Consider the following 18,033-nt stretch of genomic DNA (forward strand, 5'->3'; position numbering starts at 1 on the left):
TGTGTGTGTGTGTGTGTGTGTGTGTGTGTGTGTGTGTGTGTGTGTGTGTGTGTGCGTGTGCATGTGTGTGTGTGTGTGTGTGTGTTTGTGTGTGCAGCGATACTGTTCCGGCAATAAACACGTAAGTGTTTAATGCCGGGGTCCACCTAACCTTATGTGACGTATTGTCATCACGAAAGTAAGGTCGAAAAACACACGCGATCGGAAGCCAAAGAAAAAATTTCAGTCGACGGAAGTTGAAGTAATGACCTCTCAGTCGTAGGTTACAGTTTGTAAGCTTTAACAATGTGCCTTCTATATTTGCCACTGTCTTCTCGCACTGTTCTTGGGAAAGTGTAGTAATGGATCATTACCATGACATCAACGATTAATTCCTTCAACGCGTGATTTGTACGCGGCCGTCCTAATGGGTGCGTTTTCAATAGAAATGCGATTTAGCCAACGCCTTACCACACAGCTATGTGGCGGCCTTACTCAAAGCATCGGCGAGGTACATATCATCCACCCATGCTAAAAAATCGCAGCATATTCACGGAGTGAATGATTGTAGTGCCATCATCATCGCCATCATTTCTTGATCACTGCGCCGCGCCTCTCGCGCAGCTGATGCTAGCTCGAGCTGCGCGAGTTTGAGAACGAGCTGACACGCCTGGCGTGGCGGACGCTGGTAACCGACGTGGCTCCGCTTCAGGCCAGGAATGAAGTGGCGAGATCGGCACGGCCCGATCGGCCGCCTTCGACGTCATCTCACGTCTCTTTTCTCTCGCAGCTACATTGGTGACCCGGAGAACACGCCCTTCGCCGAGAGGCCCGCGGCCATGTTCTGCAACTCTGCCCGCCAGTGCCGCCGTTCCAATCGACCTATCCCAAGGTATGGTTTATGCAGCTCGACGCCGTTCTTGCGGTGAATGGCATCACGGACCAGCTGCTGATGCACGCCATTCTTCTCGACGCCCTTCCGTTCCGGTAGAGTTGCGCCATCTCGCTGCCACTTCAAGCACCAGCCCGCAGCCTTACGGTGCCCTCTGCACTGCGGTGCTCGCCCGCACCGGCAACACATACCGTCCGCTTCCGTTTACCCGCACCAGGCAGGTTTCCCAGGCGTCGCAGAGCAAGGTACGAACCGGTCCGCAGCCCTCCATTGACCGCTACTTCGGTACCCCGGCTTCGACTACTTCTACACCTGATCCGGTCGCAGAAACATCCACTCAACTCCTGCACCTGATCACGACCGCGAGGTAGAAGACTCCCCCACTGCGACTGACCTTCCCTCCGAGAGGTACATTCCCTCAGAGCCCCCGTGCGGAGCTTCATCACACGTACCTGCCACCTGCACGTTTTCCACGAAAGCGACGGCACGTGACACCATGGCCCCACCAGACTCCATGACGACCTCGGCAGGGCCAGCTGACCTTCCTGCAGACTCCCCGCCTGTCCCGGCGCCTGTGGAGGCCCGCGGCACCACTCAGACTGTGGACCCAGAGCCCGCTGTGACACTCCACGCCATCAGTTTCCCCTGCACACCGGTGCCTGCTGCTCAGGGCCTCGTGGACTGCCGGTGCCTACTGACATCATCCCCGATGTCCGAAGGCGACTGTCGACCAGCCTCAGGGTCCTGCACGTCCTGCCGGCAACGACCACCATCGTCCTCGCAGTTTCCCGCAGCTGAGCTGAGGTTGAGGCCGCCAGCCATCAACCACGGTCAGGCTTCCAAGACGCTGCGACTGTGACTGACGCGCTTGAGGACGACGTGCCCGGTCCGCTTCGAACGGGGCTCACCGGGCATGCAGCGCCTGCAGTGGGGCAGTCTGGGGGGTGTTGGCTGGAGGCGGCCATCAATTGTGCAGACCAGCACGCCGGCCCTCGTGCGCGGACTGCCGGAGGTCATTGCACGAGCACAGGTGTCCCGTCCAGTGCTCCGGGCGAGCCCACGCTGGCTGGGTTCCACCACCGCCATTCCCCGGAGCCTTTGCCTCCGGACGGCAACGGCCAGACGTGTGTCCACAATGCCAGCTGGTGTGTCACAACCGCGACGGCGCTCATGCCTTATGCGTGTCCGCCACCTGTTGCCCTACGTCGGCGACGACGGCGTGCTTGGCGTCACACATATTGCGGCAACTTTCGGGCCGCCCTGCTGCGCGGCCACGGGTTGCGGTCACGGCCCTGAAGACGGCGCAGCCGCCTCTCTGCCTGTCCGACGCGGTGTCCCACCACTCGTCGTGTGCCCGACTGTCCACCGCGCACTTGGTGGTATTGTTGGGACACGTTCCTGCGGGCGTCGGCACGTCTGTCTATGCCGGCACGTCAGACGCCGCTCGACTTTGAGGTCTGTGTTGCGTCGACCCCAACGTCAGGGCCCGCACTGCCGGCCCTCTGCCGACGTTGGCAGCATGACCTCGCGACACACGGTCCACTCTCGGCCTGTCCGGCCAGGTCACCGTGAGACCCGCTTGTCGGCTACCACAGCGACCCGGCACTTCCTCCTTCGTCCCTTGCGCTTCTCCCAGAGTCGCCCACCAGAGACCCGCTGCTTACCGATGGCCCATCAACGTTGACAACCTAGACTTTCCAAATGAACAGTTTATGGATTGTCGTTCTAGTATATAGCTTTTGTCACTATTTTTTCTTCTTTTTCATATGCCTTCGAATCGCGCAAAGCGCTAGGGGGGAGCCCTGTAGTGCCATCATCATCGCCATCATTTCTTGATCACTGCGCCGAGCCTTTCGCGCAGCTGATGCTAGCTCGAGCTGCGCGAGGTTGAGAACGAGCTGACACGCCTGGCGTGGCGGACGCTGGTAACTGACGTGGCTCCGCTTCAGGCCAGGAATAAAGTGGCGAGATCGGCACGGCCCCATCGGCCGCCTTCGACGTCATCTCACGTCTCTTTTCTCTCGCAGCTACATGATAATGAGTGGGGTGAAGAGTCCATCCGTCCGTCCATCCATCTGCAGGTTCCTCCGTCCATGCATCCATCCGTTCACCCATCTGTCCATCCGGACGCATGGACGAACAGACAGATGGAAAATGGACTGAAGCGCGGATAGACGGACAGACTCACAGACGGAGGCACGGCATACAGGCAGACGGATGAACAAATACAAGCACGGACGCATGGACAGACAGTCAGAAGCACGGACAAATGGAAGCACGGACGGACAGATCGACGGAAGCATGGACGGACAGATGGATGGAAGCATGGACGGATTCACAGATAGACGGATGGATAAACAGACAGACAGGTGGACGGATGGACCATGGACGCACGGACCAGTACTGCTAAGCTACGCCGGCACACGGAACCAGAAGCCATTCCACAGCTCTGTTTGTCTGCTGCATCAATGTGCCTTCTTTAAGAAGACGTTTCACCTTTCGACTGCTATAAAGGAGCGATGAACCATGCTTTTCTTCTTTATGCGGAACATTTTATAGTCGCACCTGCTCGTAAATCCGGCATCGGCGGTGGTGTCAACACTCGCTCTGCGCATGCTCACGCCGCATGCTCGCCTCTCATGCCAACTGTCGCCCCTCCTTCTGTATCGGCTCGCGAGGCTGACGCAGGCAATGTCTGTTAGTAAAAACTGACTGCTTGCGTTGCGCAACCGTTCACTGGTCACTCCGTACATATATAGGCACTGTATTGCGCCTTTACAATTCAGTCGAGGACGTTCTCAATTGGTTTTCGCTTAATTTTACACTTTGCTTGACTCGAGTAGGTGCGATGGAAGCAACAGTACTTTCAACTATAGTGCCTAAAGAACATATTCAAGGCACTATACTTCAACCATCAGTGGGGCAGAACCCAACATCAGCGTCCCACCACTCGTTGAAGGCAACGCTTGTCCTTCATTCAATAAATAATAATAATAGCTATGAAATAACGATTGAGCAATACCAAACCACTCCCAGTTACGCAATATTCGCGTGGTACTCTGCGACGCATGCATTTACTCGAGTTCCTCCCCCCACCCACTTGTGAAGATGCGGGTGGCCTTTTCTTTTTTTGGTTGCGTAGATTCAGAGATCTTTATCGGTATTGGTTGCCCATGTGTTATACATTATTCCTTTTTACAAGACCAGTGCGTAGCAGTGCAGCTCTCTCAATATTTTGTGGCACATGCGCGTTCGGAATTTCCGCATACTATAGGACGGGCGACTTTCGCCCCGCCGCGGTGGTCTAGTGGCTATGGTACTCGGCTGCTGACCCGCAGGGCGCGGGTTCGAATCCCGGCTGCGGCGGCTGCATTTCCGATGGAGGCGGAAATGTTGTAGGCCCGTGTGCTCAGATTTGGGTGCACGTTAAAGAACCCCAGGTGGTCTAAATTTCCGGAGCCCTCCACTACGGCGTCTCTCATAATCATATAGTGGTTTTGGGACGTTAAACACCACATATCAATCAAACGGGCGACTTTCGTTTCCACCTATTAACCGCTTTTCTGTAAAGAGTGGATGGGCGAGAGAAGTGATTTGTGTACTATATATTGTTTAGTCTACTACAAAAGCTCTGTGAATGGTTGAAGGCCAGCTCACGTGAGACCTGGAGGGTAGAGCCGCAATGTCTCGCTGATAACTTGATCAAGGTAATTCAGCTTTTTTCAGGAGAGTTTCGAAATCCAGTTTGTCCTGCATGAGAAAGAGTGTAACAAATAAATCAGAATCTCTGAAGGCTCACAATGCGGCAATGAGGCTAGGCCTCCCAGTCTTTACGTGGATGCGACCCGTGTACCACCCCTATAAAACGGGGGTAGAACCCTTCTGGACCCCAAAAAGGTTTTTCATCCATCCATTATTCCTGCCTTATGGTAAAAATAGTGGCAAGCCTTAAATATTCGAATTACAGAGCTCATCGGGTTGGTACCAAACCTCCTTGGTTGATACGTATTATAAAACAGGCAGGGCGTGCAAACACGAACCAAAAGGGAGGAACTTGGTGTTGTCCTGAACTTCTTCTTGTACACGTATTTGCATGCTGTGTCTTTTAGGTTGTTTGTCTGCTTCTCCTTCTTTCTCAATAAGCCATACCAGGACGACGACGAAGCAGCCAAGCAAGCAAGCCACAGCGTTAGTGCAAGCCACACGATCCGAGCTTGCGCTTGCCTTAATCACATCTCCTTGACGACAGCCGTTTTGTGACGGTAGTCCTTGACGACCCTTGTCGATCCTTTACCCTTATAGAGAAGAAATAGTGATAAACTTTCTTTCTTTCCTTCTTTCATTCTTTCTTTTTACTTTTGTCTTTCTTCCTTCATTTCTTTCCTTCTTTCTTTCCTTCCTTCCTTCTCTTTTTCTTCCTTTCTTTCTATCGTTTTCCGATAAAAACAAACATTAATTGTATTAATTGGAAAGATGATCCTTGTGCAACACCTAAAGCGGCTGCTGATGCTTCACGTCATTTTAAAAGGAGCAGATCATTCTCTTGTTCCCTTGGTTTTAGCAAGTCGTCTACATGATGAAATGCTTGGTCCATGGGTATCCAGCAAACTAAGTAATTCTTATCAGCATAAATTAGCCAAGCTTCCCTTCCGATTTGACTTGAAAAAAGTTGTTCCATGAGTAGATGAGCATGATGCAACATATAAATTTTAGTGATCTATGAATTCTTTTGTGATGCACTCAGAAGGAGTGCAACGGTGTGTACAAAAAAAACAATATACCGAGTCACTTCGCATTTATCAACACGTGCTTAAGAAAGAATTTAGTGGTCCGCACTGGCACAATAGCTCATGGGTAACGCCTTAAAGTAAGCTCGGGATAAACTAGGACCACTCTTAAGTGTGAAATATTTATAACAGTCCGGCGCCACATTTCTACATTTTTTGGAATGAATACAAACCATATATTTCTTGTCTATGCATTTATTCTCTTTCATGTCTCAATTACTACTGCGACTGCGCACACGATACAATGAATTTACATTTGACGCACACCACCGTATGCGTGGGACGGCTCTTTGACTCCCGTATAGTTGATCCCAAAGCATGCTTCTGAAAAAATGGGTGGAATATCGCTTGCATAACCTTGCTGTCACCTACGTTAAAACTGAAAAGAAATAAAGGGGCGTGGGGCAGGAGCAACAGCAGCGGGCGTTTTCTCGTTAAGTTGGTTCCAATACGAAAGGTCTCTGGTTCAAGTCTGGTTTTCGGCACCAGAAGAAAACACAAAGAAGGGACCCGGGACTTGACTTCTAGCTACGAGTAAGGATATGAGCCAACTGAACGTACCAGATTCCGTGGAAGTTGCTCAAGCTACATGACCCTTCGTTTTTATTTTGTTTGTAACAGCCTATGGATAATTAAGTGGCGCTTCTCAATTTCCTCAATATGCAAAAGTTACTGTGGGTTTGAGAAACGGCGCTCATACGCAAACGGTACATGTAAGTGTAAACTTCTTTCAATCGCAAAGGCACCCAGGTGTAGAGTAGAAAAGAATGAGAAAGACTGGTACAGGTTTTCCAAGATTTTGAGAAACTAATCAACCAACTAACCATGCTTAACACCGCCTACAGTGGTCTCATTATGTGGCTTAAAATAAATGGGGGTTCGGGGGAGAGAGGACAGCGAAGCAGAATGGGAGAATGAAAGAAAATTATCAAGTGATGCAACTACATGCAAAAAGAAAAAGCCAGATTTGCACACCTAATGAGTGGAACCAACATAATAGGGAAGTTGTTTCGCAACGATGCTTAAAGATGACTTCTGCACACCTGCAGTTTTGGTTTATCTTTAACGTGATGCTTAGCCTTATTGTGCGCTATATATGATCCTTGCTTCAAACCACTAAGTTTTTTTGCCGAAGTGTACACTTCCGCTCTAACTGTACCCTGCTGGAAACTTGGGTTATAATTACAGTTTATGAATAAATAAAATAAAATAAATTGCCTGATCATAAGATGTATCGACGACTTCTTGGCACACTTTGTCTTGGATATCCGGGTACTTGGCGAGGACAAATGTCAGATAACTGAGCGCCGACGCTATTGTTTCAATCCTGCATGCGGTGTGCCACACGAATTTTCATGTAGTATTGAATAATATTTCTCATTTCTTGCAATGAAAAAAAACATTATTTGTATTCACCACGTATTTCCAACACTTCTATGTTCCTTCATCTCTATCGTTTGTTATTTTATCTAAATTATCAAGCCTGAAAATTTGCAGATTCCATGTAAGGAGGGAATCGATGATATGCTAAGCACGAATTACGAAGGTTCATTTGTCACTTTAAAATCAGTGCTACGTTACGAGTCGGACGTACGTTATGCCGTACATGACTTCCATGTCATGATTATCATTTTTGGACGTGTCATTTACCTTCATCGTCTATTCACGGCACGTGATACCAAATTTGCTATATGTGGAGCTAGCAAAACGACCGCGAGCGCATATGTTGTCATGTTGTTACATTGCATGCATCTCATAAATATCATGTTTGCACCGGGCAGATACCTTTGTCATTCATTCATGTCTCTTAATACCAAATTCGGTGTATGTGAGGCTAGCGAAACAGAAGTGAGCGCATGATAAATGTGGCATGTAATGATGTTCTTAAATGACAGAATACCATGAGTATCATGTTAGGACATGTCATTTGCCTTCGCGTCTATTCACGTCACGTGATACCAAATTTGGTATATGCGAAGCTAGTGAAACGGCCGTGAGAGCATCATGAGCGTGGCATGTAGTCATGTTGTTACATGACATGCATCTCATGATTATCACGTTTTCACCAATGACGTACCTTCGTCATTTACTCACATTCCGTAATTCAAAATTTGGAATATGTTAAGCTAGCGAAAAGACTGCGAGCGCACCATTAGCGTGGCGTGTAGTCATGATTCATGACTTACTATACATACCTGTCAAATTTTCTACGTTAGGGTTTCTTACTTGTGTTCGCCATTCAGTCATGTCATACCATACCAGTTTTGCAACATGTCATGTGAACGAAACCACCGCAAGAGCAGCAAGACCATGAAATGTAGATCATAACACTCATTACATACATGTAATAATTTTCATGTTATGACTAGTGAGATATGCTCGCCATACAGTCATGTTTTGCCATAAAAAGTTCGGTATACATCCGGCATCCCATATTACATAAAAAAGCTTAAAACTTGTGGTATTCTTGGGAACTGCCTAAGTCTCCTGTAATATTACCTAGACTAGATTATCGCTATCGGTACGGCGAAATTGAAAACTACTGGTCAATTAAGAAAAAAAAACTTTCATAGAGGCGTGCGTATATCCAAGAGGTATTGTTGGTCCAGTTCTTTCAATGTGTATGAATGACCTAAATGTTTGTAGATGCTCGAAATTACTTGATTGATATGTTGGGTTTAACGTCCCAAACCGAAATTACTTACGTGTGCTGACAATTCTAGTATACTTTATCGTCACCTGAACCCGGTCGCCTATTGTTATGGCCAATGTTGTTCGAAAAACTCTCCTATGTTAGTGCGCAGCAAACGTTCCACAAATTAACACAAACAATAAAGGCAAAAGTCCTGATCTTCCGAGTATGAAGCGAATAAACTACTATGGTCGCAAGGCGTGGTGCTTGTGCCGAGTTACATTCAAGAACACTAGACGGCAGGAAAGCAACGCATCAGCAACGAAGCTTCATTGCACTTTGATTGCACATGTGAAGCAATGATGAACTGATATTACAATCTGCCGCCGCACTAATCGTCCATACTATAGTGGCGGTTTTTAGGTGCGGAGTCCCTTAAGCCGGCACTTCGCCGTCGTCACCACGTGAAGCTTCCAGCACCGGCCAAGCGCGCCGAGCAAAACAGCAGGTGAGCGCGGCCGGCGTGCGGCGCAGGCGCCACGTGCTGCGCCGCGCGCGTCATACACTGCTGCTGCGCTCAGTCAGTCCCGCCTCTGAGCCCAGCAGATGCTCTCCCCAACATACCATCTTCATCAAAGCCAGCAGCGAGATCAGGTGCATGGTCATTTGCATCCCATTTTCAAGTGGCTTCGCTCATCAGTTGTATTCGTACACAGAACAGCTGCTAGTTTTGTCAGACATGTCTTCACCAGCGCCACCAAAGACGTGCTCACCGGGTTTCATGTAAAAAAAACTAACTTTTACGTTAATCAAAATTAGTTATGTAAACATAACTAGTTTTTAAACATACTAATTTAACCTCCCCGCAAAAAGGAGCCTTCTGTGAATATATATATCTGCATGAAAAAGTTAAATTTTCTATTTAAGAAATTTTAAATATAAGGAGGTTGCAGATTTTATTGGTTCTGTTATAGCAAGGTTCCCCTATAGTAGTAGTAGTAGTAGTAGTAGTAGTAGTAGTAATAGTAGTACTAGTAAGTAGTAGAATAAGTAGCAAGTTATAATAGTATTAGTATTAGTTGTACTAGTAATAGTAATCATAGTAGTAGTACAAGTGGTAAGTGGTAGTAGTAGTAGTATTAATAGTAGTAGTAGTAGTTCTTGCTTGTAACGTTTTTACTAAGGCATGATGAACATGCGAACTGCACTGCTGCACTGTGTGTGCGTGCCCCTACTCAGCCTGCAATGAATATTGTGGTCGCACAGTTGGTTACTTCCAAGGTCGTTAGTGGCCTGGTTTTCATTCGTCCTGGTAGTGAAAAAACTGGAGAGCGGAAAAGAAAAAATGACAGACCTGACGAAAAAATAAGAGCATATTCACGGAGTGAATTAGATTCAGTAGGGCGAAGCATGGATGCATGGATGGACGCATGAACGGAGGCAGGGGCGGATGCATGGACGAACGCAGGCACGGACGCACGAACAGACGCACGCATGGATGGGCAAATGGACGCACAGACGGTCACACAGACGAACGCATGGACGGACGGAAGCAAGAACGAATGGACGGACGGATGCTTCACCCCACTCTCCATCATTCACTCCGTGGATATGCTGCCATTTTTTTAACTGTGCATGCTAGCTACTAGAGCTGGAAACGCCTACCGCGTTTCTAGCGACAGAAAAACGCCACGTGCAGTGAACTACGCTATTGGCTGCACGGTGTGAAAAGGATAAAATATTATCCTTCTAACGTTGGGTTCTAACGTGCGACACACCATTATATACGCTACGCAATGCATTCGCATTTCGTCATGATTGCCTTCGGAGAGATATGGGGGCATTTTTACTTTTTCTATCTTATTCGATCTAGCTAATTGTTTATTTCAGACATATATACGCTCTTAATTGCATGCCATACGAGCCAGTAGAGATGTAATTGACTCACCGTTTTCTTGGTGACTGTTTCTCGAGTTTTGATTTCAGCATACTCTGTATCGAGAAGATGCTGCAGAATGTCATGTCTTCAATACTGCATGGTAGAGAAAGTACATCTTAACCGAAAGTGCCATATCAAAATCTGCTCCTTAAATCCCCGCTTGACGATATGAGCAACGAAAAGGCAAAGAAAGTGTCAGCTGCATTCGGTGCCCAGTGCCTTTATTCTATCAACTAGATGTCGTTATCTGCAAAACAGCGCATTTTGCACAAAATCGCACAAGGCCGAGTCTAACCAGATCTTCTGCGCACCTAGATGGCTCTTAAGTAGGCACTTAGTAGACATTAATGCATCAACTATGCCTTAATGCCTTAAGTAGGCATTAACCCTCTCTCCTGTCTCCTTCCCACCATAGAGTTTTCTAAATATACACTAGAGGAAACTCTAACACTACTGTCTATGGGCGCTGCAACGCATGTTGCTTCAGCGAGCATGGGAATGATAGATAGTACACGGATTTGTCTAATCTCCGTACTTCTAGCTCTGTGTGTATTCGTGTGCTTTGGAACTGCTCTGTCACGAAACAAAAACCAGTGAATGTTAAGCAGTTGCGCTTCACCACCTTAATCTTTTATTCTTACCATTTCTAATCGGGTAACGAAATTCAAATGGGTTCATTCTTTCCTTTGAAACAAAACCAAAACACGGCCACAAACGAAGCCACAAGTGTGATTCGCACTTTTGAAAATACGGCACATTAGGCGCGCGTTCTTCGTTGCTGTATAGCCATACATAGCGTGCTGCGTTCTATTTAGGCTACACCTTCAAGTGGCTACGTTGGTGCTCCCACGAGAGACGCTTGTGCGAGACTTCGCGGTACCTTGCAAAATTCGCAGTGTCTATGAAGTTCCCGTCCAAACACCAACTTGTCCTTCTCTGTGCAAACGATGACGTCTTATCGCGACGTCACGTAACTGTCTCATGAAGCCACAACTCGCCTAAATTCATGACGTTATCGTGACGACGCGGGATAGCGTCCTCGAATTACATCATATGTTGGTCGAATGGAGGTGATCCCAGAGGCACTGCTAAGCAATGCGATGCGTTGAAAGCTTCAGTGACATGGGGTTGAATTGTAAAATATCAACCAAGAATATTGAAATAGTAACTGCGTGTCCCTCACCTTATGGCTCCTGCATGAAGTCTGGTCCCTTATTTCTTAAGCCAATGGGTTGGCAAGCGCGCAGCAAGCTCTCGCCTGCTAGTGTTAGAGGGTGTAGCAAGCCGTCTTTATTTCATTAGAGGGTGTACCAAGCTGTCTTTCTTTCATTTGATTCATTTCTTACTGATTATTTAGCAAAGTAAAAGCAGCAGTGCTGTCAGGAATTCAACAATGTCACAAGAGGGCTATGAGGGAGCCGACAGCTGTGATAGGTGTGGTATTGAGGTTTCGGTTCCGGTTCCGGTTTTGTAATCAGTTGGTTGCCTCTAGGGGGCGTTGTACATATATATATTTATAATGCTAGTGTATATAAAGAAAGTTTTTGCCTGGTTGGCTGCCCTTAGGGGGCGTTGTACACACACACACACACACACACACACACACACACATATATATATATATATATATATATATATATATATATATATATATATATATATATATATATATATATATATATATATATATATATATATATATATATATATGACGCTAGTGTATATAAACAAAGTTTTTGCTTGGTTACCGGCTGCAGCGTACCTCGTGTCGGCCGGCGCTCCGTGCGGCGGGTCCGCCGATACTACAGTATAGGTAAGCGGCTAAGGTGTTGCATGAAGGCGCGTGATTTCCGGCGATGGTGACCACATAAAAGATAGGGTTGAAATGCGTTTAGACTTCATCATCAGTCATCATGATTTTCAGACTGTGTTGGTCAACTGCAGGATGATGGCTTGCCCCGAAGATCTGCAGTCTATTCTATCCTGTGCGAGCCGTTTCTATTTTACCCTTGCGAACATCAGAGTTTCGTTACTCCAACTGACTCCTTGTCTTCCCCAAATGCGTCTTCTATTCCTTGGTAACCATTTGGTTACTGTTACTGTCCACCAGTTGTCTGTTTTACGCATTACGTGACTTAACCTGCTCCAGCTCAAGCACAGTTTCTAAAAACCCCGGTGGCAAAAACAAAAATCTCGCTATGCCCACAGCCGCACGCTTGGTATGATATCGTGGTTTTGGAACGTAGCCGCTTAATCTCAACGCGTGAGCAGTGATGAATAGCGTACCAAGAAGCATACTTTGTTTTTTTGTGCTCGTAAACGCTTGTCGATACGTGACGCGAGCTGTGCAAGGAGGTCAGAATGGTATTTTCTTGCAAGTATATAGGCTTACCTCCACAACATAGAACAGAAACACCCCTCTATCGTGTTTTACACTCTATCCCACACTTACAAGTTGCTTCACGATTGACGAGGCATAGGAGCTTACCATTTTCAAAAGCCCGTGATCCAACGGGCAAGGCCTGTTATTCTTGCACTTCTTCAACTTCTTCTTTCGTTGATGCTGTTGTTTCGGTCCCTATGTGCTGAAGCGGTAGTGTCAATCTCATTCTACCAGCCGGGCACTACTGCCCATCTGGTAACACACTAGCACAAAAATATCACCACCTACTTGTTATTTACCCATTATTTATCACAACAGCGTTCAAGAACTGAATCTAGGCGTGCATGCAATAATACCCGCACCATCAAGAAGGAATAAAACAAGCTTTTTCCTCAGATTGCGACAACGTGTAGCGTTAACTCATCGGAAGCTCTACCCCTTATCGACCATACTAACGCTAGGTCTGTTTTGGCGTAAAAGAAGGAAAACATACTTGAGCCTCTCAGTCCGAATTACCAGGAGTGGACCCCTTCTGAGCGCACTGAGCACGTGTCCTTGTGTGTTATCATTGTGTGTTATGGAGATAAAGTCGCTCACAACCCACTTGTTAGAATAGTTACGTCAACAATTATTGCAAGAAGTTCTGTTTGAACCTTCACCTGATCCTCGCCATCAGTGCAATATTCTTAAATCATCCAATACATTTACTTCAATAACATAAATCAATCAATCAATTGCAAGAAATCGTTGCATGGGACTTACTAGTGAATAAGAGCCTGTAATGACCCTGCACATTCGTGTTTTCGTCTCATCGCCTATTTATTTGTGCATTGTGTTCCTAGATGCCCTAACTCCCCTCGGTCTCACCACGGCTTAAATTCCTTGCCTTAGGGGAGTTACTATTTCAATCTCATCTGTAATCAAGTACGGTGTTTCGAGCTTATCATGAGCAAAGGCTTGAGCTACAGGATGTCCAGAGGGCCCGCGAGAGGACTTGAAGGCTAGTCATTCCGAACCCCTCGTGAACCTACTCATTAGCTTCGGCGTTTATTACGAAGAAATCAACGTTGTTCTTCCTTTGTCTCTCCACCTAACTTTGTAAACAGTCCCTTCTCTCTTCCTTTCTTATCCATTCTTTTTTGACCGCTGAGAAGCTGGACAGCCCATTTATTAAGGTCAATCTTTCAGCTTTTCTGTGTTAATAAATCTTCGTTTTTAGCAATAAAGAAAACAAAGAAATCAATTGTCTTATCAAATAAGACTGCCTACATGCTAATCGGCAAACAAATGGTATGAATAGTAAACCGCAGGCTTGTATAGGGTAACACAACTGACAAAAACTGAGTGCCAAGATATTGATGTTGATACCATCAAAGTATACTGGTGTTCCACCCTTAGGGTCTCAAGTATGAGAAGTGGTGAAAAAAAAACGCAAGACCTACGCGGTAGGCGCACCACAGTCGCAGCGAAACCTAGAAGAACGGCCTTTCAGAGCCTTTTCTAAACAATCAATGGCTGCAAGCACACTTACTGGGTACCTACTACGGAATTCACTATGCTATCCTTCATCATTCTTCTGAGAAGCGTGGTATCTGCTTAACACTTGCAACGAATCTTGTGCCAATTGTTGATGCAGTGGCTGACGATGATTAGGAACCATGCCTGAAGTGGGTATGCGCCTCAGTTAATAAGTGATCAAGAACAAGCTTTTGTAATGGGATAGAGCATTGAACGACCCATTTTTTACGCTATTAGCATTGTGTGACGCCTGGCTGTTCTTTTGCTGTTTCAAAACGCTTCATTTCTCATAATAACGCTAATACTTTCCCGACATCAAGCCTGCCTAAAGCAAGTTTGCGAACAAGCCTCAAGCACCGGCGGGGCTCCGTGGTAGAATACTGGGCTGACACGCGGTGCACCTGGGTTTGAGCACCACTGTAACCTTGGTACTAGGTTTTTTAGGGGCGAAGCTCCTTAAGGCGTGGGTCTGTGCATCCTCCGATGTATGTAATTGCAGTGAGTAGCATCCAGTGCCACATACCCGCTCTAGAGCAGGTATGTGATAGAGGTAATGCGAGATGGCGGTACTTGGAGTGTTCACTGGATGGACGCACGGTCGGACGTATGGACTGACGGAGGATAGACGGACAGACGCGTCGAGCGGGTATGTGCCACAGGGGATGCGAGATGCGAGATGGTATTCAAGTGTTCACTAGATGGACGCGTGGACGGACAAACGGATGGATGGATTCATGGATGGACGCATGGACAGACAGACGCGGGTATGCATGGACGCATGAATGGTCGCGCGGTCGGACGGAAGCATGGATGGGCTGACGTGCGCTTCACCCCACCCATCGCCATTCACTCCGTGAATATGCTGTGATTTTTTTTCTAATTTCTTGTGAAGTAACGGACATCGGTGGTGGCGGACAACTACGGTGCCGCGCGTGAGCCAAGTTGTTTATATCTGAAAATAGGGATTTTGGTATTCTAAGGTTGCCGTAGAACTGGAGTGTGGGGAATTGTATGAATGGTGAAACCCACGCGCTCGAGAGGCAACCGGGCAACCGTATGAGCGGCTGCGTTTTCCCCGTCCGTTCCATTGTGCCCTGGTGTCCAGAGAATCTCAACATTTGTTTTGAGGTCCTGAAATCTTTTTTATCTTTTTTCTAGTGTCGTTAGCTACACCGTCTTCAGCGGTTGGCGCTGTCACTTCAGTTACTGCTTCATACGAATCTGTAAGAATGCGATAGTGAACTATTTCGCTAGTGATGCCCCCTGAATTGAGAATAGTATTCACAGCCCCCATATAGCCAATAACTCTGCGTGCAGAGCTGTACTCTCAGGAAGCTGACAACTGCGAAAGCCATTGTGTTGTAGTGCAGACGTACATACCCAGGCCATGCTCGCTCTTTCGTCGTTGATTGCAGCATCAGTTTGAATGTCAATGGCATTACGTGGTCTGGTCTGAGCCAATTTCTTCTCAAGTAGTCTTCTGGCTTTCACATCTCGTCTGGCGATAGAACGTTGTTTCCACCGAGTACTTAGCGGCATTAGAGGATTCTAGCCTTGGCAACTGTGGAGTGCGGACGCTCGTCTCTCGGCTCCTTCGACTATGGCGCGTTCCGCTGTGCCCGCTCCCCAGCTGTGAATCTACGACGTTGCCGCGTTCCTCGTCGCAAGAAGCCAACGACTGCTGTGCGTTCGCTCTTTGCCGCTGCTTACGTCTCTGCAGCTCTGAAGCGGTTCCCAGGCAGCCGCCCCTGTTGGGGCCATAGCATTCCAGGCGTGTTTTTTCTACCATGAGCCAGGAACGCCCATCCACCAGCCCATCCAAGGTACGTTTTCTCAACCTGAGCGCCAAGGGCGTTCGGCCTATTACCCGCTCTGTTTCGATGGAGCATTTGACTGCCTCCACGACAATTTCCAACGAACATGATACGCCGTGGTCGACGGCGAACCCCGACGCGCGTCCCTCGGTAGCAGCGCAGACACCCGAGGCGAATACTGCAAGGCCGGCAACTGATCCTGCTGTCTCCAATTCTTTCTCCCAACAACCTGAAGCCGACACTCCTTCCGGAGAAAGGATGGAGGAGGACACTACTCTTTGCGACAACACGGACAACGACGCGGGAGGTTGTTGGAAGATGGTCCAACACAGGCGACGCGCCCGCCATATGCACGCCGAGGTGCAACCCCCCGTAGATACATCGGGCATTTCTTATGCCCTTCAGCAAACCACACGCAAGTGGATCCAGAATCAGAATCCGCCTCCGCTTCCTTTAAACGATGAAAAGATAATTCTGCGACCCCACGACGGACTTTGCCTCGATAGTTGAACGCGCCCAGAACTCGCCAACGCTTTATGGAGCGCGGCAGGCTTGAACACCGAAGATCGTCAGAACATCATATTCCGCCTGCGGCCCCAGCAGAACTTGGCAGTCATAAGCACACCCAAGTCACATGTTGCAGACGCATTATTCAAGGTGCGGGAACTGAGGCTTGGTCAGCGAGTGTATCCTAACACAACGTAATTTGCTTCCCCAGACAACTCATGCAAGGGCATCGTTCCCGGTCTTGTACCCGGCACGCCGTCGTCCACGCTAGTGGACGAGCGTTTGACACCTGGAACCCAGATTCTTCAAGCACGTATGATGGGGCAGACCAACCTTGCGTTAGTCACCTTTGAAGGATTGAAAGTGCGTCGCTATGGGCGATTCTACGGCGCCGAACTCCGCTGCTACCCTCATCACCCTCGCCCACTGGTTTGCAAGATATGTCACCGGCTCGGTCATTGGGCTGACCACTGTCCCACGCCACACGTGCTTATTTGTGCAACATGCGGGACTGACAACCCAGCCCCGTCCCATCCGTGCACCCCTCGCTGCAGGTCCTGCGACGGAAGCCATCCTACATCCGACCCAAACTGCCCACGGCACGCTCGCCAGACACCGAACGAAGCGTGGGTGCGTAAAGCTCTGAAGAAAGAGCAGCGTGAACTGCAGCCCCCCAGCATATCTACTGCTTCCAAAGATATGGCAACTACTGGACACTCACAAGTCTCGACTCAGGGGACACTGCGAGCGCGTTCGAAGTCTCGCTCGAGATCCCGTCACAAATCTCAGACCCGTTCCAAGTCTCGGTCCAGATCCCGCGGAGCATCAATGCGGCCGCCCGAGAAACGCCCTCCTGACCAAACTGCACCACCCTCACAACAACCCTACAAGAAAAGAAGGCCCGGCTTACCAACGCCTCTGCCAAGGTGGCCCAGGCCCCCACGGAGACGCAGAGAATCTCGGCGCAAAAAACATCCACACAGGCACCTCGGGAGGTAAGTCGAGCGGCGGATCTCCCACAGCTCGTTATAGCCCATACTTCACTTTCTACTCCGTCCCCTCTCACTACGTCATCCTCTGCTCCCGATCCCCTGGTAGAAATCGCCCGTTTACGCCGTGACATGGAGGCACGCTGTGAGCACTTGCAAAAACAAATGGACGCGCTGGTGGCAGACATGGGTACAAGTATGCAGGCGGCGCTCGACCGAATCGAACGGCAGATGGAAGAACTTCGTATAGGAATTACGGAGCAAGTGAAATTATGTATAGAACGTACTCTCGCGCGAGATAATAACATACAAACTCCAGAACCTAGCAGTTACAGTGCCAGCCTGCCACCCTACCACATCTCTCTGCCGCAACATTCAAACGTGGGTAACTCTAACGGGAGTAACCGACGCGCGCATCCCTATACACGCCCCTCTGCTTCCTCTCGTGATGATGATGGTGCCGCGTGACCCGCCACAGCTAGTGGTGTGGCAGTGGAATTGTAGGGGATTCCGTCAAGAACGAGGTTCCTTGCAACAGTACGTTGCCACATCCACAAACCCTCCGGATGTCATCCTCTTACAGGAACCCAATT

This window comes from Rhipicephalus microplus, unplaced genomic scaffold, assembly GCF_043290135.1.
Source record: "Rhipicephalus microplus isolate Deutch F79 unplaced genomic scaffold, USDA_Rmic scaffold_15, whole genome shotgun sequence".
Taxonomy (NCBI): domain Eukaryota; kingdom Metazoa; phylum Arthropoda; class Arachnida; order Ixodida; family Ixodidae; genus Rhipicephalus; species Rhipicephalus microplus.